At 40.5% G+C, this 24890-nt stretch overlaps 1 protein-coding gene across 8 annotated transcripts in view; it reads left to right on the top strand.

Moving 5' to 3' along the window:
- NCOA3 (nuclear receptor coactivator 3) overlaps window positions 1–24890 on the top strand; it is a 175641-nt gene that overhangs the window by 51001 nt on the left and 99750 nt on the right. Inside the window, exon 1 of one of the 8 annotated variants that reach the window (XM_048819448.2) lies at window positions 12442–12460. The exons of the other annotated variants lie outside the window; for them this stretch is intronic. The gene's annotated coding sequence lies outside the window, so the exon portion shown is untranslated. Of the gene's footprint in view, window positions 1–12441; window positions 12461–24890 lie in introns of those variants that run through there. 8 annotated transcript variants of the gene reach the window in all.

Genomic DNA, 24890 nt, shown 5'->3' with positions numbered 1-24890 from the left:
TGGGGAGGGTGGGAGCAAGTAGCCGGCTCTAGACTCAGAAGTGCACTTCTGGTAGTTCCTACTACGATTCCTGGAAGGCTAGTGCCTGGTACCTGTGCTTCCCACCTCTGTGGCTGGTGCCCTATGTGCTGATCCCTCTGCCCCCACCCTGGGGCCAGCGGCTAGTGCCCATGCTCCTGCCAGGACCTGCAATCTCTCTGTCCTTGGATAATCTCTTTCATTTAACATGGGTTCACCAGACCTCTCCATGCTTATGATTCAAATAATACTTTTCCCTTCTGTCCAGTTGTGTATACTATCCTGGACATCTTGCCATCAGCTCAGTTTTAACATGGAAAAAATTGATTTCTGTGTTCTCACTTGCTATTTACAGCACCAGGACCTTCCCCACTTTGGTGGCATTTTTTTTTACTCCTGTCTTCTCCTCACACATCCAGGCTTTCATTAGACCCTATCGTATTTTCCCCACAGTATAGGTCAGAAATCTCACTTTTGCTACTTTTCATGTTTTTAGTTATCTGTTGCCTTGAACACTGCAACTTCTGCTCCTGGGGAATTCTGCATCACTGCGCAAGTGTAGAATTCATGTCTCCCGCCAATTTCTTTGCTTCCCCGGGGAAAAATGATTTCTGATGGAGAAGCAAAGGAAAGCCACGAGCAGTCATGTGCCCCTCCCCAGCAGTGTGGGCATATCATTTCAGGCACCCAGAGCAGCCAGTGGAGAGGTAAATCACTGCAGGGGGAAAGCACTGGCCTGTGGTTCCTACCCTGCTCAGATGCTAGTTCCAACTGGGATGGGGGGTAGGGGAGGATGGGACTTCCACTTTCCCTGCAAGGAACGGCCGGGGTCATGTCAGACCTGCTACCAGAAACCTCCCCCGACTGCAGGAAGCTCCGCATTTTCCCTCCCTCACTTCTTGCCCCCATTGCTCCTCAGTTGTGGGGGCAGGAAGGGGTGACTGCTCCACCATCTACCCAACCCCCTTGCATCCAGACCTCCCCACCGATCCTCACCCCTTGCATCTGGAACTCCCCTTGTACCCAGACTCCCCCCGCTAAGTCCCATCCACCCCACCATTATCCCTCTCCCCTCTGAGCCCGGGGTGGTAGTGATGGTTGTGGCAGGCACGGCCCTTGCGCTGTGTCAGGGTTGGATGCAGCCTCACTGCTAAGTTTATGTCTGGGGGGGGTAGTTGCAGGGTGATTTCCCACCTCCGTGAGCACAGTGGCCTGTGCTCCCCACTGCAATGCTGGAGGCTCCACATTATTTGTTGACAAAATATGCAAACTTTTGCAAAAATTTAAAATATAGTGTGAAGAATTTTTAATTTTTTGGTGCAGAATTCCCTCAGGAGTAAACCTCCTCCTCCTCTCTGGCATCCTTGAACCAATGCACTCTATCCTAGCCATCACTCATCTTCCTTGTCTGCAACACTGATCAAATGCATCAACATGTCTTCCTTTTCAAATGTATTCATTAGCTTTCTCTTACATTTAGTATCAAGTTAAAGCTGCTCATCATCCACCTCTGATGCACTACATAACTATACCCCTTCCTACATTTCTCCTCTTACTGTTCTCTTGCTGCCTTCCTTATTCCAGGGAATCAAACTTCCCCGTACCTTTATCTGTCTCTTTTTACTTTCATACCCTCTTTTATTCTGCCTCATAGCCTGGAACTCAGTTTGTGAGTGAGCCAGATACCTGAGTACTTTTCATTTATATTGCCCCATATTGTTTTCTTTATAGAAGCTCACCAGTGCTGACCCACATTGGTAAAAATCCGGTCATTATCCCATTAAAGTACAAAGAGTTAATTTAAACAAGGGCCATGCTCCATGATAAAATAATGGCTGGCATGATCCATGATTCTGCTCTCACAAAGTACTCCTCTTGGTGCAGAACTGTGCTTTCAGATCAAAACTTTTACTTTTAAATTTCTTTCTTTTTCTGACATCTGTAAAGATTAACCTTAAAAATGTTAACCTTAAAAATATTAACCTTACAAATTGCTAGTCCCCTGAGCAGGGGGACCATATCTTTGTTTTGTGCAGTGCCTAGCACAAAATCAAAGCTGAATAAATAACTACCTAGTGTTATGATCATACAGTGAAAGATCACACAGTAACGCAGCTATGTAAGGGGACAGACTTGAGATTACTTTTGATATCAGTCATCGCTCACTCCCAATATTGGTAACACATATCACTCTGACTCCATTACACCTTTGAATTCTTCATTTATGCTCTCATCCCTCTTTTTTTAACCATTGCAGCTCTTCTCTATGGTGCACTAAATGCTGCCTGCCTTCTCATTCTACATGTTAGAAAAACTAATAAACGTAGTCCCAAAATAGCCAACAATGATGCAGCAGTATGGGTGCTAAGCTGCTAATGGAGACAGGGGTCATGCATTCTTATCACCATAGACAGTAAAAATACCTGTGCAGTGTCTACACTAATGCTTGCCATATTGCTACCATTTGTGGAGCTGCACCTTTAGTATCAATTACTTTAATATTTTTTGTGGGGGAGAGGGGATGTTGTTTTCTGTCAGTCTGTCTCTCTCTCTCCCCCGCTCTCTGTGTAATGTAAATAATACTTATAGCTACATTATCACCATCTTCAAGTGGCTCCGTTGGTTCCAGCTCAAAATTACCAGTTACAAGAATGAGATATGCCCTCTCAGAACAGTCAAAATCCCTTCTGGAGATATCAGGGTGGCACTGGACTCTAGAATTGGAGCCAAGATATCATCCCTCAGCACCACAATTCAAGGAATAGTACTCCTCCTGACCATCACCATACTCCGCCATCTCTCTAGCATGGAGCAGGCAGGGATGCCTCATCATTACTGTCTGAGCACAATCCTAGAGCCGATAAGAGATACCTCTCACAGGGCACTTTACCACAGAGAAGATGAGCAGCATTGGGCTGACCAGCAGCAACCAGGCCAGTACGCATGTACTATGCCACTCTGGCTGTACTGGCCATACTGAGGACTGTGATCAAAAGTGTCCCTCTTATAAGTCCAGGAAGAGGATGAGATTGGGCTCCCCAGTGGCATCACTGTTTAGACCACTTACGCTGGAGCCAGAGGTTGGCTACCAAAACGTGGGAACGCTGGAGAAACAACAGCATCCCCAGTATCCGCCAAAGGAATTTTCATGTGTGCCTGATGAGGCTCCATGAGACACCAGCCTCTGCCCCAACAGTTGGTGACCTTAAGGCTTTTCAGGCTTTCCTAGCTCACATAGTGGAGACCCAGGATATCAAAATGATGGTCACACAAACTCTTTGACATCCTGACCACATCAGCGCCAGTCGGAATTACATTTCCTATAAAAAAGGCACATGGAAACCATCCAAGGAGCTCTGGCAAACCTTAGCTACCATCCAGCCTACACAGGAAAAAAGGCACACCCAAGGACCCTACCGGACTAGCCCTGTTCAGGCACAAGTCTTATTTGTCTGCATCACTGAAACTCCATTTGGCAAACTACCAGGCATTGGTTGCCAAATTATAATTTCCTGACATGGAAGAAGGTAACTCCCTTTCTGGCAAAAGTGCCACAGGATGCTAGGGAGGAATTAAAGGAGATCATGAGAATAGGCCAGATGGTGGCTAGAACAGCTTAAGCTTAGAACAGCGTAAGCATCTGACATAGCTGCAAGGTCGATGGCCATGGCTGTGACCATCAGACAGGCCTCCTGGTTGACAGCAATATGGAAGAGGTCCAGGACACCATACAAAACCTTCTGCTCAAGGTGAGGGATCTCTTCAGGAAAATAACTGATGAAATATTCCACTCCTTAAAGGACACCAGGGCCACTGATTATGGGACTGATTATGGATGCATCAGGGACAGATTGAGAAGCTCCCTTGTACAGCCTACAGATTCAAGGGACCTGACGTTCAGATGATATGAAGTTACATATGAATGTCTTGGAGCTCAGAGCTATCAGACTGACCAGTTTGATGTTCCACCCTGTTCTCTGGAATTCACTAGTGCAAATCTTCACAGACAGCATGACTGCTGTACACTATGTAAACAATCAAGGAGGCACCCACTCTTCATTCCTAAAGGCGCTTAAGTGCTGGAGTTGGTGCCATCAGAGTGTCGTGTCCCTGAAGGTTCTTAACTTCCAGGGAGTCAGACATAGCTAGGCATACTTCCCAAGCAATCTGTGACCAACGATGAATGGTCATGGGATAGATGTTCCACCTTTCGATATTCTTCCAGTAGATGTGTTTGCCACCAAGGATAACGCTCTGTGTCAGAATTTTTACTCCAGAAGACTGAACCCAGAATAAATCTTGATCTGATACCTTCCTCCTACAGAGGAACAGAGGCTGGTCTATGACTTTCTACTGATTTGCCCTGATTTCCAGGGTATCTCAAAGATCAGGGGAGACTAAGTGGTGGTCATTCTTGTTGTCCCTTATTGGCTGAGGGACTTTTGGCTGACAGATCTATTACAAATGTCTGTTCAGCCTCCTAGCTAGCTCCTTGACCATCTGGACCTGATCTCATAGCACCATGGCCAGATATTTCATCCATACCCAGAGTTGCTGCACCTGATGGCATGACTGTTGGCTGGTTAAATACCACAGATAGACTACTCCCTACAGATCCAGGAAATTTTGGATAAGTTTAGGAAAATATCTACCAGACATCCATAATTACCTAATGGAAGAGGTTCTAAATATATAGGCAGCCCAGCATGGTCTGGACCCAGTCTAATCCTCAACATAGATGATTGTCGACTCTCTGAAACAGCCCAGACTTACATTTTGCTGTATTAAATTGTAAATTATTGACAATTGTAGCTTGCCACCTACCTGTACAACAATACCTGGTCTTTTTTCTCCCCACGGTTGAAGTTTCACAAGGACCTCTTGCACGCTTATCCACTGGTCAGGGAACCTGTACCTTCCTTGAACCTCCATTGATGCTGCTCTCTGAATGTTCCCTACATCACCTGACTCTGAAGTCAGTCTTCCTGGTAGCTATTACTTAATCCAGAAGAATCAGCTGCCAGTATTTATGGTTGAAGCCCCCTATCCAACATTCCATACAGAAACGGTTGTACTGACACCTCACCCAAAGTTCATTCCTAAGTTGGTCTCAGATTTCTGTATAAACCAGTTAATCAACCTACTTGTCATCTTTCCAGAACCACACTCAACACTGGGAGAAAATAAACTTTAAGCATACTTGACGTTTCCAGGACGTGCTTTATTATATTGACAGGACCAAACCATTTGAACTATCACCCCCCTTTGTTTATTGTAATAGATATTGTTGTAAAGGTCAAACCATCTCTTCAGAGGATATCCAAATCAATAACATGGAGTATCTCATTATGTAATCAGCTGCTTGGTGTACCTCTCACACTGAACATCAAGTCTTACTCCACCAGAGCACAATCAGCAGCATCTGCCTGCTTCAGCAATGTGCCTGTATTGGAGATCTGTAAGATGGCAATGTGGAGTGACCTACTGACCTTTGTCAAATACCATGCCTTGGATTTAGTTGCTAGGTCAGATGCCAAGTTCACGAGCGCATTACTACAATCGCTGTCAATTGCAGCTTAAAGTTCTTATTCTGACCATCCTGGGGGCATACCGCTTGCCTGTCACTTGTTGTAGGACCTGCACTGACATATACACAAAGAAGAAAGAATGGTTGCATACCCTACTACAGTAACTGATTCTTTGAGATATTGTTAGTGTGGATCTTTGCCTTGTTCTGGTCTCAGAAAAAAGCCAGAAAAGATAAGAAAGACAAATGTCACGCAGCAATTGTGGCTCAACCCTATCTTCTAACACCACCTGCAACGTCTGCCAACAAGCCTGTGGTTCAAGGATCGGTATTCTCAGTCACCAAAGGACTCATGAAAAATAAAACCTGTGAAAGAGATCATACTCGACTTCAAGGGATTGCTGATGCGTGCGGATTTCTTAGCCCACCCTCGGTCCCAGCTTTTTAGAATCCTCAGCTATCATGGGCTTTGAATTATGAGGGAATTGAGGGAGGGTCACAGCCACTCTGCCCTTTATGTCCATGCACAAGAGCATGAGCAGGCATAGGGTGCATGTTTGGTCCCAATGGATCCCGCTATTCAAAAAAATCTGATCTACCTTGGATAAGGTGCCTGTGAACTACGCTGCTATCCACACTTGCTGTCATATCTCAATGAACCACAGTTGCTGAAGGGTAATTAATAGCACTTTCTGCAGGGCTGAGTGGTACAAAGATTCTGGGCTGCAACACAATGTATAGACAGCCCGAGTAAGCCTGCTGTAAATTAGAGCAACCCATAGGGGTGCTCTCATATGTGCCAGGGGTTTCCTTGCTGGACAAGAATCCAGGTGGCACAGAAGTGGTTTAAAACTATCTTAACCATGTCTACCTCTGGACTGCTCCTTTTGGGAGAATCTCTCTCTGCCCTCTTGTCTTAAAAACCTCTTGTCTGTCCCTTTTATACAGCACCGTTGATTGAAGTTTCTCCTCTGCAACTGCTACCACTTTGAATTCTGCTTTCAGCTGAAATTAGAAAACAGCTCTTTCCCCCTGTTTATGCCTTGTAATTGCTCTCTACTTCTGCTGTTATCGTTTTAACGCTGTGAAGCATTTTGTGGTACAGTTCGTATAAAAGATGCTCTTCATCTTCATCAGAAAAGTTGTTTTTCTGTTTTATTTTCATGCTAAAAAGAATGATAAACACCTATAAAATATTGCAAAGGAAATCTTTGAAGAGGAAGACAGGAAGGAGAAGACAGGAAAAAACAAGATTGCACTCCAGCTGGTTTGATTTAAGTAAATATAAAATAACAAAAATATAGATGAAGATTTAAAAAAAATTCAAAGTTCTGATGGGTGGGAAATGTGGCCGTTATCTAGGAATTTTTTAATTTAAAAAGTTAGTGTATGGATAGAAATCTGGTACTCAACGAGTTAACTTTCATTTGCAGCCTGAAGAGCTGTCTGGAACCTCTGTTTTCTGATTGGCTGCTAAAAGGTGAAATTGAAACCACTGTAAACTTTTGACCCTGTAGCAGTTCTTGTGGAACGCCTACCACTTGCAGAGACCAGAGGTTTTTTCCTGTCCTGTCTTTATTCTATGTGATCGTGCAGTGCTGCATGCAGCTTTTCCAAGAGAGGGGGAGGAGGGAGAGAAGGAGAACAAGCACAAGCAAGTAGTTTGCATGTTCCAGTAATGGCAAAGTTGAATTTTTTTTCGTAGCAACACCAACTGTTTTTAATTTTTTTTGTTCTGTAAACAAGTAGGAATTGTGCTCCCCGCCACCCCACCCCCCAAGATATTCCTTTGTATGTAAAAAGTCCAAATGAAGGCTGAGTACTGCTATTAATTAGAAACAGGGTCGGGACTCCAAGGATGAGTCATCAGTTGGATGCTGGCATGCTAAAATTTTTTAATTCTTTGTTTTAGGAACTAAACTAATAATAAAGTTTTTTTTTCTTCAAAGATTGAAGTGGCTTCTGTTGTCTGTATGAAAAGCCTTCCAGAGATGCACTTAATAATAAATAGAATTTATTTTCTCCATTCACAAGGTTGTGGTGTTTCTAACAGCATTCCAACTAGCTGAGACCCACAACTGTAATTATCTTATTTTTGTCTCTGTTTCTTCTTAGAGGGAGGAGGAATATAAATTTTGAACCTATCTCTGTGTGTTTGAGTATGGAAATAAAGTGATCCCAGTTCAATCTGGTTCTTCTGCGATTTGCAGGTGGTGCACAATGACAGCCACAATCTAGTTTGTGAACTGGTTGCTGGTTACATTAGTGGAGTGAATTTAGGGCATGATTCTCATCTCTCACAGATTTTACACTGGTGTAACTCTGTTTTCAAGAGATTTACATTGGTGTTAAGTGGGAGGAAAACCAGGACTTTAACTTTGATGTTCTTTAAAAATTCACCTTCGTTCCATGGTCTTACAGGCTAACTGCATTTGATGACATGCTCTTACAGTGGGAGTTTAGGTGATGCCATGAGGTAAACTAGAACTATCAGCATTACTTTCTTTAATGCAAAATAAAGATTGGCATTCTTGGTACAGGCTTTTTTTTTTTTTCCTTTAAACTATTTTTGCTCACCCTGACAGTGCATCAGCTGATATCTCCTCTTCTCTCTCCCCGCCCCCTGCGCTGGACGTGTTTGACTCAATATTCTAATTGAGAGGCATGGTTTACTGAACATTCTTAGATGTTACTTTAAAATCAAAGATTCAGTAAATTGTATAGTTAAAGATGGCATTCACAATTCTTGCCTGCCCAAAGGAAACACAAATTCAAAACTTGAAACCTAACTACTGGATGATCACGTTCTGATTATCTTATTAGCCTGCTCTTGAGAACACTTTTCTGTCTGAGATTTAAAATAGAGTATATTATGTAATAAAAGAACTTTCTTAAATAAACCCCAGCAGAATATTAGTATGAAAAGGATTTTTAACATGGGCTTAATAAGCAGCTCTAAATGTGTCAGAAATGGGTTCAACACTCAGTAGTTCTCTAGGGCTGGCATGGTGGAGTAACATTGTGAAGGTTTGTGGGTACAGATCTCTGCTTCAAAGACCCTTGTTTCCTCTCTACAGTTTTATCTGGGAATTGAGCAGGGAGTCCCCTGAAGCATTGCCAGCAACATCAAAGGAACAATGAATATAATATGATTAATAGCAGAGTCCCTGCCCCCTCTTGTGTGCAATTCCCCTTGCAGTAGCTCTAGAAAAACACATTCATAATGATATTCAGTGGCCTCTTGTTCCAGTCAGTGTTCCCAAGCAGAGCAGCTATTATATAATTTGATTATTTTTTTCCCTTGATTCTTTGTTCTATGCTTGTATGTGTGTTGGCTATTTTCATTGTTCATGAGATTTTTCTCTGGTTTGTACGCAAATCATACCACACATCAGGGCCTTGTATGGAAAAGAGAGACTCTGGGTAATCCCATGCAAGTTTTTAATAAGGGAAACAGATTGAAATTGTGTAGAATTCTACACGCAAGCCAGCTACTAACAACTCTGAAGAAATAAACTTTTATCCACAAATCAATGCCACAATGTTTTTGTCACTATTAGAGATAAAGTTTCAAGCAGAATAAATGGAGTAAATACCTTTCTCTTATTAAAAGGATATATGGTGCTTAAGATCATGACAATGATTTAAATGAGCAAAAGCTTTTTTTATAATTGAGCAGCAGCATTTAAGAAACGCATGAAGAGTGTAATTTCAGTTATTGTAAAATGTTTTCCTCATATGCTTTGTGTCTGCATCCTTGCTCATACAATACATATTTAAGTTTAGAGAGTCAAGGTGGGTGAGGTAATATCTTTTACTGGACTAACTTCTGTTGGTGAAAAAGACAAGCTTTGAGCTTACCCAGAGCTCTTCTTCTGGTCTGGGAAAGGTACTCATTGTGTCACATAAATTACAAGGGGGAACAGATTATTTAACATAAGTAGTTATAGTTTCTTACAATCTGTTCCACCTTGTTGTAATTAGCTGTGACACTGTGAGTACCTTTCCCACACCTCAAGAAGATCTGAGTAAGCTCAAAACCTTGTCTCTTTTACCAACAGAAGTTGGTCCAATAAAATACATTATCTCACCCACCTTGTCTGTCTAATGTCTTGCAACCAATACAGGTGCAACAATACTGCAAACAATATTTGTTTGTCATTTGGGTAACTTTAACTCTTGGGGGACTTCATCTGAACGATTTCTTTTCAAAGAAGCTATAAACTTCTATTTTCAGCATTAGTCTAACATTTTGTGTTCTAGCTTTTAAGAAAATGTATATCAAATGGTAGTGAAAATTTCAGGAAAAGAGATAATCTTTAGAAATATTGCAGTGTACCAACAATAAGATAGGAGAATACTTAGATATTGCTAAAACTTAAAGCTGCAGTAGCAACTTCAGTTCTGCGAAATCTTGCAGCTTTGTTATAAGGCTCCTATTACTTTTCTGAACCTCCCAACACTTGTAATCTGTGACTATGTGAGAATCTGTTTTTCATTTTTTTTCTTTTTAAAAAAAGCGAGTTTCTGGCCCTTGTGGGAGTGAAGAAAGACATGAAAATGTGAGTACTAAAGGCTCAAGTACAAAAATTCCCAAAATGTATTAGTCTTAGAAATCATGAGATTTTATTATTTTTTTGGGACCTGATTCCTGTTGGGGTTTGTTTGTTTGTTTTAAACACTTGGAGTTGCAAATACTGCTGCTAATGAGAAGTATATAACCACTTGAAAATAGTTGAACTTAAAGATGCCCATCATTAATAGTTTGTGTAAAAACTCTTAACTTTTAGACTCTTTTTTTCTTTTACTTTACTTTATTAAACAGTAGCATGTGTTTAGTGTTAGTGCAGTCTCTAACCTTAAAATAGCATGCAGGGTTTTACATATAAACTGAAGAAACTATTTACAAATACTTTCTCCATCACTCTGAGGCCCAGAGATTTGTTACAATGGGTCCGTAGTCTGGTTGCAGCTTGGGGACAGATCCATACCTGTCAGTCGTTGGCAGCAGGAGAATGCACTCTCCCTGGAGTTCCCTCCACTTTTTTCAGCTTGCACAGCAACTACTGGCTCATCCAACTGTCCCTGCTGCAGAGCTTTCTGAAGGAAATTCCAAACTTTATTTGAAATTTGTCTCTAACGTTTTGGCACAACAATCCACCTAATTCCCAGCATTTTCTCATGGCTGCACTTGTCTTCTGGAGAGATCGTCCCCTCAGTTCCATCTTCTGAGGTGTTTTCACCAGCTGATGCTATTGTAGGCTTCAAGAAGAGAGCTGGGCTTGGAAAAGCCAGCAGTAAAAGAGAGATTTTTTTGCATCTACTACTTTATCCCCTTATGGAGTATCTAATTCAAGAGCTAGTGGACTCTGTGGGGAAAATGCAGTCCCCCCCCTTCATATAGACCAGTCTGGGCAGGGAGCACTCGCCTCTACCCTCACCAGTCAGAAAAAAGGAGGCAGGCAGAATTGGAAAATGTCTCTGGGGCAAGCAGTACACTCCGCCCCCCCACCTCCACCCCTATTCATGAGAGGACAATGCTAGAAGGACAGTATGCCAGATGCAAGATCATGCCTGACTCCCTAGAGCCTACACTAAGAGGCTGAGTTCCTGATTGCAGAGCATATCTGTCTGTCTTCCCTCTGCCACCCTTCAGGCTATGGATGGAGAGTACTGCACAAAATAGATACCATCAACAGCAGATATTGTGGTAAGGGGCTTTCTAGCCTCGCTCCTTTCCTCTCCTGCCACTTCTGTAACAGGCCTCCCAGGTTCATTATTGATGTTCCAAGGTGGGACTTCAAAGGGTGAGACAGAGCTACAGCCTCAGGTAAACATGGGCCAGCTAGAGAGGGGTAGAGATTTTGAGGAGTCCATCCTTTGAACCCAAGCCCTGTTTCACTTCCTCCTCTAAAGCAGTATTTTGCAGACAAATTCCCAAAGGGGAAATAAATGAATAAAATTAGTCCATTTTCACCTGCTCACCTCGTGGAATTCAGCAGATCAATACAGAAGAGGCCAAGCCCCAGATGCGGTGATTCTCCAAAGCGTGCACGCACGCCAAAGGGAATTCTTCCTCCTTAGAGGAGGAAGACCAGCCGACCAAATCAGGAGTTAGGGCATCAAAATATAAAGTGTATATTTTTAATTTTATATATTAGAAACAAAATTCTGTGCTGGAGGGATTATATCTCCTGGCTGGCCTGGGAACATTTGGGAATCCCTCAGGAGGAGCTTGAACCTGTTGCGGGAGGAAAGGGAGGTCTGGTCTTCCCTATTCTCCATGCCGCTGCCATGATCCTCACCAGGAAAAGCAGCATAAAGGAAAGAAGTACTTGTGGCACCTTAGAGACTAACCAATTTATTTGAGCATAAGCTGTAGCTCACGAAAGCTTATGCTCAAATAAATTGGTTAGTCTCTAAGGTGCCACAAGTACTTCTTTTCTTTTTGCGAATACAGACTAACACGGCTGTTACTCTGAAACCAGCATAAAGGAGGAGGAGAAGAAGAAACAACAAAATAACAAAGAAACATCCTGGAGGCTTGTATTCCAGGCAGAATACTGAGTACTGTGGAACTATGATTAGGACGTCTGCGGCTGCCCTGCACAAGCTATATCTGTAAATCTCCCATCATTCTCCCTGGGAATTGCAGGTAATAGAGTGGTTGGGGATCTCCTGCCCCCATCTAAAAGAAATATCAGATTGTGATTGTTAGATGCCGCTTCAAGTCATCATGCCCTATTGGGTTGTCATTCCTAGCTGCCACTGAAGGTCACCATGTCTTAATGACCAGTTTGTTATACCCAGCTTCTGTTGCAGGCTGCCATGTCTCGCAAGCATCTCCTCTTCCCCCCAGCAACTGGCCATGGACTGATGAGAGGGACAGCGGCCCAGATGTGGAAGAACAAGCAGGTAGTAAGAGACCTCTTGGCACCTAATTTTGGTTCAGTACTATCCAGACTGAACAGCTGCAGATGTCATTTTGCCTTGTATCCTGTAAAGCATACCTCACGGTAGCTACTATCTTCAATCAGTTAAAATTTGAAGTTGAGCTGTCTCAGAGGAGATCCAGTTTTGTACTTCTAACTCAAACGAATAGTCCTTACATCTGTCATAACATACATTTCCAAAGTAAATTCAAGAAATATTTTTCTTTCTGTTAAGTGTCAAAGCCCAGTCCTTAGGAGCATTAGAGAAACAAGGTGAGTAAGGTCATATCTCTTATTGGACCAATTTCTGTTGGTGACAGACCCAAGCTTTTGAGTGTACACAGAGCTTTTTCTTAGGAGAAGGTAGAGAACTTGTATCTTTCGTATTGAGATCTACTAGGCAGCCACATGGTCATCAAAAGATAAATTCACTAATATTCTACCTGTCAGTTATCCAGTCTTTAGCCAAAGTCATTTTTGGGCAGAAATCTTCTGCCCAGGGGAAGTTGAAGGATACATAATGTATCTTGTTTTGGATATCCATATTTAAAGGATGATCCTGATTACCATCCTGGAAAATCGCTCTGCTGTGAAAATCCAATTGCAACAGATCTGTGGACCATAGAACAACTTTCACAGCAAGGAAAGTAGAATTGAGTTTTCCTTGCTGTGAAAGTTGTCTCAATGTGGGGAGAGTGGGAAAGAAGGGACAAGACAGACGGACTTCAGAAGAAGGGTTACTCCCCGCTGCTGGTGACTGACAGATCTGAGTCTATACCCAACCTGCAAGCAGGATGAAGTACCCATTGTAACAGATCTATGTAGCTTGTTACCCATAGAAAGGAAATGTTCAGATAAACACAGATAATTTTTCTTACTACTCTTGTCTGTTAAAGGATTTTGGATATTCTGAATGAATATTTTAAAAAATATATTTGCAGACATGTAGAGAGTAGGTAAAAATTTCAAAAGACAAATGTACTGACATTTCTTCTTTGCCTCCCATACTCAAGGTTTATCTAATTTATTTCAAACACTGTAGTCTTTTTCCAAGAATTTATGCCAGTTTAGATTCTGGCCTTAAATTATATCATTGTTGGGAAAAAGCTGTGCAACATCTGAAACTGAGAAAGTTCTTTCATGACTTAATGTCAAATGAAAGTCATGAAAAAAAATTAGTGCTGAGAGAGAAAGTTGTCTTGTTTAGTAGTGATTAACCCTCTTTTGCCTCACTGGGCAAGTACTGAAAAGGCAGGGAAGGTGCAGTCAGCCTCTGTTTTAAATCCCCCATCTTTCCATCTTGCTTTCCTAGCACATTTAATATCAACATCTTGGATCTTATTATGTTAATTGGATCACTGTGTTATTGTGACACACAGTAGAAGATGGGACACTAGGCAGTGAGGGCTCTGAGGTACTACAGAGAATTCTTTCCCAGGTGTCCAGGGGTGCTGGAACAAATTGTATCATGTGGGTGCTGAGAGCCATTGAACCAAACTGTAAACCCTGTATATGATGGAAACGACTTCAAGCCAGTGGGTGCGGCACACCCCTATATCCAGCACTTACAAAGGTGTGTGGCTGGTGCGTCTTACTGATCACCATACTTGCGATTGGAAAGAAATTTTCCCATAGGTCAGATTGGCAGAGGCACTGTGGTTTTTGGGCTTTACTCTGCAGTATGGGTCACTTGCTCATATGAGCTAAAATAAATGGTGGATTTTCTATAACTTGATGTCTGTAAATCGGGATTTGAGGACTTGAATAAATCAGCCAGAGTTTATGGGTCTATTACAGGAGTGGATGGGTGAGGTTCTCTGGCCTGTGATATGCAGGAGGTCAGACTAGATCACAATGGTCCCTTCTGGCCTTAAAGTGCTATGAATCCAAAATTGGGGAGTTCAAAACCATGAAGAATCTAGTTTAGTGTAAAAGGACCCTCAAGTCAAAAGTGAGAAAACTTTATAATCCCAAGACTCACTTCGGAACCATCTTAAGAGTACCATAATAGTCAGAGGGGGGCTTATGAGAAGAGAGTAAAAATACTGGGACTGTTCAGTTTAGAGAGATGTTGTTTTGTAAAAGGACATGATAAAAGTAGTCAGAATAACAAATAGATGCTCCTAGGTACCCTTTCTCATAGTACAGGAATTAAAGGTAGACCTTAGATTTAAAGGCAACAAATTTGAAATTGATCAAAGAAAATACTTTTATACAATGCATTATTAACATGTGGAACTTACTGCTACAAGATTTTGAGGTCAAGAACTTAGCAGGATTAAAAAAATTATTCATTTATATGGCTATGGAAGCATCTGCAGTTATGCTAGATAGGTAAATGTTTAAGGGATATAAATAGGGGTGTCGATTTAATTGCAGTTAACTCATGTGATTAACAAAAATTAATCACAATTAATTACAGTTTTAATCGCACTGTTAAACAGTAGAATACCAATTGAGATTTTATAAAATATTTTTGGATGTTTTTCTACATTTTCAAATATATTGATTTCAGTTACAACACAGAATACAAAGTGTACCGTGCTCACTTTATATTATTTTTTATTACAAATATTTGCACTGTAAGAATGATAAACAAAAGAAATAGTATTTTTCAGTTCACCGTATACAAGTACTGTAGTGCGATCTCTTTATCGTGAAAGTGCAATTTACAAATCTAGATTTTTGTTGTTACACAATTTAACTCAAAACCAAAACAAGGTAAAAGTTTTGCACAGCAGTTCTCAACTTACGGGCTGCATGCGACCCAATCAGTACACAGCTGCAGCCCACCTCAGGTGTGTGCTAAACGTGGGGTCCCTGGTTCTCAGCTGCCCAGTGCGGAGGGGTGCGGTCTGGCTGCCACGCCACGGAGGGAGTCTGGGTTCGGGGTGGCGGGGCCCCACAGGGTCAGGGGTCCGGGTCCGGGTCCAGCAGCTCGTCCCACGTGGTAGGGATTTGGGTAGCCGCCCAGGCCCACAAGCTCCGGGGTTCAGGGCCAGCCTGCTGCCTCAGACCCCCTGCAAGCTCCTGGTTCCAGGGCACTGGGCTGGCCCCACGAGGTCCAGGGTCGGGGCAGACAGCTGCATGCCGGGGTCCGGGGGAGACAGTTGGCCGACCAATGAGGTCCCGGTCCTGGGCGGGTGCCAGCTGCCCTGCGCAGCAAGGGTCGGGGCTGCTGCTGTCCTGCCACCTGACCCCTGCGGCCCAGGTAACACACTATGGGCTGCATATGTGGCCCACAATATGTAATCAGTTGAGGACCACTGCTTTAGAGCCTACAAGTCCACTCAGTCCTATTTCTTGTTCAGCTAATTGCTCAAAGTTTTGTTTACATTTACGAGATAATGCTGCCTGCTTCTTATTTACAGTGTCACCAGAAAGTGAGAACAGGTGTTCGCATGGGACTTTTGTAGCCTGTATTACAAGATATTTTCAAAGCCAATTATTCATATGCCCCTTCATGCTTCCGCCACCATTCCAGAGGACATGCTTCCATGCTGATGATGATGCTTGTTAAAAAAATAATGCATTAATTACTTAGTGACTGAACTCTTTGGGGGAGAATTCTATGTCACCTGCTCTGTTTTACCCATATTCTGCCATATATTTCATGTTATAGCAGTCTCGGATGATGACCCAGCACATGTTGTTCGTTTTAAGAACACTTTCACTGCAGATTTGACAAAGCGCAAAGAAGATACCTATGTGAGATTTCTAAAGATAGCTACAGCAGTCGAACCAAGGTTTTAGAATCTGAAGTGCCTTCCAAAATCTGAGAGGGATGAGGTGTGCAGCATGCTTTCAAAAGTCTTAAAAGAGCAACACTCCAATGCGGAAGGTAGAGAACCCAAACCACCAAAAAAGAAAATCAACCTTTTGCAAGTGGCATCTGACTCAGATGAGAAAAATGAACATACATCGGTCCGCACTGCTTTGGATTGTTATCAAGCAGAACCTGTCATTAGCCTGGTGCATGTCCTCTGGAATGGTGGTTGAAGCATAAAGGGACACATGAATCTTTATCGCATCTGGCACGTAAATATCTTGCAACACCGTCTACAGCAGTGCCATGAGAACGCCTGTTCTCACTTTCAGGTATCATTGTAAACAAGAAGTGGGCAGCATTATTTCCTTCAAATGTAAACGAAACTTTGAGCGATTAGCTGAACAAGAAGTAGGACTGAGTAGACTTGTAGACTCTAAAGTTTTACATTCTTTTGGTTTTGAATGCAGTTTTTTTGTACATAATTCTACGTTTTGTAAGTTCAACTTTCATAATGAGATTGCACTGCAGTAGTTAGTATTTTTCAGTTCTCTTAATACATTTCTTTTGTTTTTTGCAGTGCAAATATTTGTAAAAAATAAATATAAAGTGAGCACTGTACCCTTTTTTATTCTGTGTTGTAATTGAAATCAATATATTTGAAAATGTAGAAAACATACAAAAATATTTAAATGGTATTCTATTATGGTTTAACAGCGCGATTGCTCACGATTAATTTTTTTAATCGCTTGACAGCCCTAGATATAAACCTTTATAAGTAGGGCCTAAACTAGTCATTAGCTCATTTGGGACAGGTAGAAAGAAACTTTCCTTCAGCAGATTATTCTATAATTTGTATACTATGGTTTTTGCACCTCCCTCTGGTATTGGACAAGATGGGCCTCTAGAATGGCAATTTCTGTGTTCCTGTGACAAACACATCTTAATTCTAAAAAGCTCATGGCAGCGGCAGCAGCATTGTTTAAATGAAATAACACTTCTCTTTTTCTGCTCTGTCTTGGGCGTCACGTTAACCATCTATTGTGGCTCTTTTGGATCAGAAAGGCCGCTTCATATGTTTCCAAAAGCAAAATACCGAAAGTTGCAATTCTTCTTTATTAACTTTCAACATAGTCTGCATGGCTGCAAAACTACAGGAAGTTAGGGATTTTGCCTATGGGAAACTTAGAGAAATATTCTATACATTTTAACACATTTCATTATCTGTTGTCTTGGGGCTTGTTATTTCTGAAGGGATTTTCTGTTTTGGGGACTGGTAGACCTAATAAAAGGTTTATGATAGTGTCTCAGGCAGGGGCCTCCGAATTTTAAAGCACTTGGAAAATTTTGCTATTCCTATGGCAGTAAAAATAACTATTCTGTGCTCATTGCAAAATTCCAGCATTCCTGCCTTTTCAGACTCCAAGGCCATGATCTCATTCACAGTTCTTGGAATTTAACTCTTTAATTCCAGAAAACTGAGGACTTGCTTTTTTGCAAGAGTCATTGGGTCTACACTACTTTTCACTGCGTAAAGTTAACTCTGCACATAACATTTTCCCCATGTGCCTTGAAATCATAACTGCAAGCAATTAGATAAATAACCTGAAATTTGACTGATTTAACTGCTGAATTGTCTCCTCTGAAATGCTCTTTTGTAACATTCCATGACAAGGTTCGTCCCTGAATCTCAGTGTATACCTCTGTTTTTCTATAAGAATAAATCACTTGGCAGAAAGTTCTGTTTCTGCTGTTGGAAGAACAGTATCCTAAGAGGCTATGCTACATTATGACTTTTGCCTGCTTTACACTGATGCCAGTCAACTGTATACTTTCAGTTCAGTCCATATACCCCAAATTACAGCCACATAAACTTTTCTCACAGAAATACAGAACAAATTAAAAATTGTCCCACCCTTCTACATAATACAGAACTGCTGCTTTAAATCTGACCATGGAATTTTTCAGTCACCAAACTTTAGGTTAGCATTTTAAATTGGAAACAGGAATGACGTCATATTGGACCAATTGTATAAGGCAAAGTCAGTTTGTTAGGATGGAGGGGTGAGATAAAGGCTTAGTATGCACTACCAAGTTTTGCTGGCCTGTGTCAGCTAGGAGTGTGAAAAAATTATGCCCTCTAGCTAACAGAACTATACTTCAGAACCCCTGGTTTAGACACAACTATGCCTTGTAATGTAATTTGGGGAGATGATTTAGTTATGCTGGCAAGTCCTTCTGTCAGCTTATGCTGTGTCTACACCAGGGAGCTCTGCTGGTATTGCAATACCGGCAAAGCATTTTTGTGTCGACATGTCCAAAGCCAAAAACTTAACACTGCTTTTGGGGTTGAAAGATGGTTTTAAACAAAAATTGTTTTTCAAATTGCATCTCTTTGAGATTGGGGCTGACATTTAAAAGACCAGAGGGATACTCTGCTTTAATGCTTTACTCTTAGAAAGAACTAAAGCATTTTTGTCAATTGTGCTCCTTTTATGACTGTTAAGAGACAAAAACACAAATCCCATTTTATAGAAAAGATATCATCAAGCCACTTTTCTAAGCATTTTTAGGATAAAGGGGAAATGAGAACGTCTGTTTGAAGAACAAGAAAAAAAAATTGCAAAATTCTCCACTGTAACATTACATCTTCTTGTAACTCTTAAAGGCTTCAGAGTCAGATTGTTATAACTAAACTGCATTAACTATTCTACCTCTCAACTCCACAGCTTATTTTTCCCAGTGAATGCTACTTGTATGTTTAGTTTATACTGTGACATTCTATCTTGTGTGTGTGTTCTGTTGAATTTCTGACGATCCTTGCAGTTCCTACTTACCCCTATTTTAGAAGTTTTCTTAGGCATATGAAGAAGGAATATGTGGAGATATTTAGTTACTCTTCACTTTCAAGGTAGCTGTCCCCTGTTCTGAGTTATTGGTAGGATGATGTGTACAGCATTATGAAGTATGAAATGGTAATATGTTCTACAAATTATTTTCTACTTCTATATCTTTTAAAAAATAGTACTAAAAATGTTGCACCAAAAACTCTTGAAACTCTGTGCCAGATTTCTCAGTGTATGTATTCTAGTTTAATAATAATAATGCAGAAGGTTTGAAAGGGGTATTTCTATATAGGAGAATGAGACAAACATTGCTTACAATGTCCACTGATGTATTGAAATACACTATAATTTGAAGGTAAATGCGCTATCTCCTAGCTGACAATGGTTATCTCACAGTAAGTTAAGTTGGTGACAGTGGCGTGTTTGTTAAGCATTTGTGATTATGGTATTTGATATTTTAGTTTTGGTAGTTTATTGGCTGAGCTTGCAAGGCTTTCCACTCCACTGAATAGCATTTCTGTTTGGATGTCATGCAATAATGTTTAAATGTCACATTCAGTCAATTCCAAAATATCAGGGAATGTTCCAGGCATCAGTGAGCAGAACTTCATAGATATTGGGGGAAATAGGGGACACTCTGAGCCCCTGCCATCTGTTTAGCAGAACCAAGGTTTCAAGCACCTCTGCAATTGTCTGTAGATCAAAGAACTAGTAGTTGACACCAGTTAACACCTTCCAACATGAGTACCCCAGTCTCCTCTCTGCCCATCCTCCCAGTAGATGACATGATGACACTCTGAATTACTTATCTCCCAGATAAGAAAAAAATAATAATTAGGGAAGAGGGGGGAGAATGTGGAACTGTGGTTTGAGGGGGAATGGGTATGTACGCAGACCCCTCGTTGGGGGGAATGAGATACATTGGTATAGGGTGGAAAGAGGAAATGGAGGAGACCCTGGTATGGGGAACTTGGGGAGGAAAAGTGGAGCATGTTGGCTCTCTCAGCCTCTGGCATGGAAGAGAGAATGGGGGGCAGACAGAACACCTGTCATGAGGGAAGGGATGTGGGGAATTGCAGAAAGTCCCTGAAATAGAGAGGAATGGGAGGGTGGCACATAAGGAGAGAAATGGAGGGATGCAAGGAGCCCCTACTGTGTGAAATGAGATTGGCTTACAGTAGGTGCAAAGTGTGCAACCTAGTTTATTTTAAGTTTCTATTTTTCCACTAGTCTTTCTGCCTTAAGTTCAATTATAACAGAGCAGCACCAGTACCATTTTCACCGGTGTAGGACCAAGTCCTAGAATATCACAGGTGCAAGATCACTTTTTTTCCTTTCATCTTTCCCATTCTGCAGAGGTTAGGAGATCTTGAAGGTGAGTTAGTATATTGTGCTGAAACCTGGCAGTTGACTTGTAACCACCTACTCAACCAAGGACATAGTTGTGGTATTTACATTGTTATAAATACTTCAGTTTGTAATAACTCCAGTTAGTAAATTTGTTACTGTTGTTTCCAATAAAGTTAGTGCTTAGAATCTTCAAACTACTGTGTAGCTCTTCACATGAGAGATGAGAAAGTTACTTGAATTGCACCTGTTAAATATAAAAATTTCAGTTCCATACTCAATTTTTCTGTGGTCTGACTTTTTTCCTCTAGAAACTGTTATCATTGTGGTTTTACTGGTAGAAGGTGACTACTGCTGCTGTACTTAATTTCCATTTTTTAAATTTTGTTATGAATATTTTTACAGAACAGAGAGCGTAAAATGGAGTACAGAATACCTTAAGGCAGGCTACACAATTTTATACAGTTACAGGAATCCGGTTTTAACATGAATCATTGTACAGATACATGCCAGAGAGGTGGCTGTAGAGCCACAGGAGACATTTTATTGGTTTTACTTGGCAGTGAGTACACTACTTCTGCAGTGCTTCTATTCCCAACTAGCCTAATGAACAATCAAGAGGGAATAAAAACAAGATGTCCTTGACAGGGCAGAGCGAAGTCACTGGGCTGGCCCTTCATATGTTCTTTTCAGGTAAACTCTGAAGCATGACAGAGATTTTGCACCCTAAAAGATGGGATTTTCAAAAATGCTCACTGTTTACCTAATTGCTTCCATTGTAGTCAGTGGTAAAAGTCCCACTGAAATCAGTGGGAGCAGAGTTAGGCCAATACTAAATGCTTTTGAAAATCCCAACCTAAGTATATTAAGTTACAGTGGTTTAAAATGCTCAATTCGTAAACATTGAGGACTTGGAAAAGACTTGGCTAACATGAGAAGTATTTTGCCAATTTCAACGTTGAGTTTGATCTGCTAAGTGAAACTAGCTACCACTCATCTTCTGTGATTAAAAATCCACAAAAGACTATAAAAGCCTCTTACATTCAGCTTTCAGGAAAAGAAACCTGCCTGTTGTGACAGTTACAGTGAAAACTTTTAACACATTTCCTTTTCTGGCTCAGTAATAGTAGCTGAGTAATCATATTTCATACATACACAATCATAAACTGTATCTGGTCTCGGATGGAGGGCATGGCGAATTAGCAGCTTTAAAACTAAAGTGCATTGTAGATATGGATAGCTTATTTATATCATTTTTGTAAATAACTCTCAGTGAAAAGCTGCTGATGGAGATAGTCTGATCTTTCTAAACACCAGTATACAAATTAATGTTTAAGGACCCTGTTCAGCATGCTTTACTTAACTAAACTTCCATTGGATGCAATCAGAGGTTTGCAATTAGTGATTTACTACAGTGGGAATTTTTACCTGCGCAAGTGTAAAACATAATGCCACGTCTAAAAACATTTTACCTAAGATTACTATAAATAAATCTCCTAGGAGGGGAGAGAATATTTTTTGATTTATTTACTTAGGCTCTTTTGAATAGTCAGGTTAACATTTTTTCCTCCAAATAATCACAGTTTCCCCTACTGATGGTGTGGGGCCTTCCACTCATCAAAAGGGAAGAGCATGGTGTGCATGTGTTTGAAAATATAACTGTAAAAACCACAGAAATTGGCAGGGGAAATAAAGAGCAAGTTTAGCTTATCTCTTATTTGTTTCTTTCTTTCTGTCTTTTAATTGACTGGATTTCAAATTGAATGGGTCCTTTTATGTAACAGAGTATATTTTTAGGATATAATATTTAATTAAGGACCAATTTTTGTAAAACCTTATTTTCCAGAATACTCACATTGACTTCAGTGGGATTACTCCCAGGAGTAACATTTTACTGCATGTGACTCGAACATTGTAGCTTTGACCATTTAGAAGTTAAAATTTGAAAACCTCTAAATTCTTGACCTTGGGTAGATATTACCATGTATAATATATTACATACAGCTGGTGAAATCAAAATTGCCTTTTCTGGGGCTGCGGTTTGTGAAAAATAGTGTGTATTGGGCTACGTTGCATGACAGCTGACATTTATCAAGCGTAACGGGTGCTTTACTCATTTGCACATTTTTAAGCAGCTTTCAAAATCTTTGTGTGTGCACACATGTTCAACATATGTGTCTAAGCTTTGAACATTTTGTTCTGAAGTATATTGGCTCATTAACACAAGGGACTAAAGTATAAAACTTTAATGAGCCTCATGCATCGAACTTGTGCACAGTATTAATTTTATGTAAACTGATACAAAATATAAAGAGCAACATGAAACATTCAAAGCTTTTAAAAAATCTCTTCCATAGCAAATGTTTGTTTTTGTTTTAATAAGCTCTGACAGTACATAGCATACCTGTACAATAACTGAAATATGTTGAATGTCTGATACGGTTTCAGAAATTTGGCTATAATTTATTTCCTATTTTATCTGTAAGCGGCCAAAACTACATATGTGAAATAAAAATCCTCAATCACCAATTTGATTTTATTATAATAGTAGAAATTATGTGTTTGCTCTTGCCGAATATTTCCCTTAAAATTATCTGGCAGAAGTAATTACTTCATTGTAACTTGACTGTTTTTTAGGGTAGCAATTTCCTATTACTGCAGTAACTTAATGTATTGATAGGCAGAGCACACTGACTTGATGCAAGGTAACCGGAAGCTCTAAGTGACTGGTAAAGATAAATGAGAGAAGTACAGTTGTGATCAGAGTCTTTTTCAAATGCTGGCCATGATTAAACAGGATAGGTGGTGTTTCTCTGCTCCTTCTAAAGAAAGCAGCAACTGTTGATGGGGGGGGGGAACTTTAGTGTTTGATTTTAGTATAATAAAATGCAAATGTAAGTTGTTGCAGTGTACCAAACAAACAAAAAGTTTCAGTTCCATTTAAAGCACAGGCTAAATGAATGTTTGTGAGATTAGTAAGGACAGCATATGGGACAATGTAAAGCTTTTTGTAGGGCTTTACTAAAAATGAAAAGTCAAATAATTAAATGTAGAAGATAGCCATTATCTATTGGTTTATTTGTTTAAAAGCTGCCATGAGATAACTTTAAAATTCCTTGACCACCTAGCAATCATGTAAAAACCCTCCTGCAAGTTTATTTAACCACATCAACATTCATGTAAGCATTGAGACCTGAACGCTGAATATAAGATGTCCTGAGGATATTAATCTGCCCCTCATTTTGTGCTCCCATTTGTTACTTTTTAATCCCAAATCTCCCCCTTCTATTATTTACCTTTTTTCTGTCATTAACGTGCTTATGATGCAAACTGTGATTCTACAATTAAAAACCAAAGCTGGAGCCGAACTAGGAACTTTTTATATTTTGTGTACTGACTAATCAAATTTCACAAAAGAGAACTATTTCTTAATGGCATAAAATTCCTCATAGATTTAAGCCCAGTGTATGTCAAACTTTTTTTTCAGTATGGATCACATTTGAATGCAAAGATTGCCTGATGGAAATCCACTTCACTATTTGCAGTCACGTAAAATCACCTCTTCTTGTCTGAGGTCTTGTATAACTTTTATTTCAAGCAACTCCAGTAATTGGCTACATGGAAAAACAATAGTAGGAAAGGATTTATTTAATGTATTTTTAGCTGTCATCTAATAAAATATAGTTCATCTAAAATGGAAGAGATGCTCGCACCGCAGTTCATCTTTGGCCATCGGTGGTCCATGAGCTACAATTTGGCAACTTTTATGTCAAGGGAAAATAGGTAAAATATGGAATACATAATTTAATATCAGAGTAATTTGCAAATGGTTCTTATATTTTCCTTTATTCTTTTTATCAGTGTCCTTTTAAATAAGCTATATTCTCAAGATAAATCTAAGACCCAGTTATGACCAGTTACACTTCTTAGGTAGTAAATTATTGGGCAATTATTGCTTTGCATGGAGCCTCGTACAATCTGGCACTGCTCCTGATTTGGGCCTCTGAATGCTATTGCAATTTTAATAATAGGTATGTCACACAGTGAGTGCCTAACTCGGGACAGACAGTCAGAAAACAGGGCAGGCACCACAAACTGATGGTGTTCTATAATTAGATTTCACCAACCCAGTAACAAATGTGAACTCCTGGATCACTATACCGGTCTTACCATAGAGTCATAGACAATCCCCTTAGACTGGAGAGTCTATCTTGCCACCCAGACAAACTGGACTTTATGATAAAAGGTCACTTAAACCAGAAATCACACTACATCAGATTGCTCCCAGTTCCAAGAGACCAGTTATTTCCCCCCGATCAATTGGTACTCTAGAACTTGCACCAAAGACAACACTGGCAGCCAACTCCGTAGTAAAGTAACTGAAGGTTTATTACCTAAGTTTGTAATTCCAAATAGTGGCAGTGATGTAATAAACTGCCAGTTTCCCAAAAGTC

This window comes from Caretta caretta, chromosome 13 (assembly GCF_965140235.1).
Source record: "Caretta caretta isolate rCarCar2 chromosome 13, rCarCar1.hap1, whole genome shotgun sequence".
In the NCBI taxonomy this organism is placed as follows: domain Eukaryota; kingdom Metazoa; phylum Chordata; order Testudines; family Cheloniidae; genus Caretta; species Caretta caretta.
This window is presented reverse-complemented; position numbering and strand designations above follow the sequence as displayed.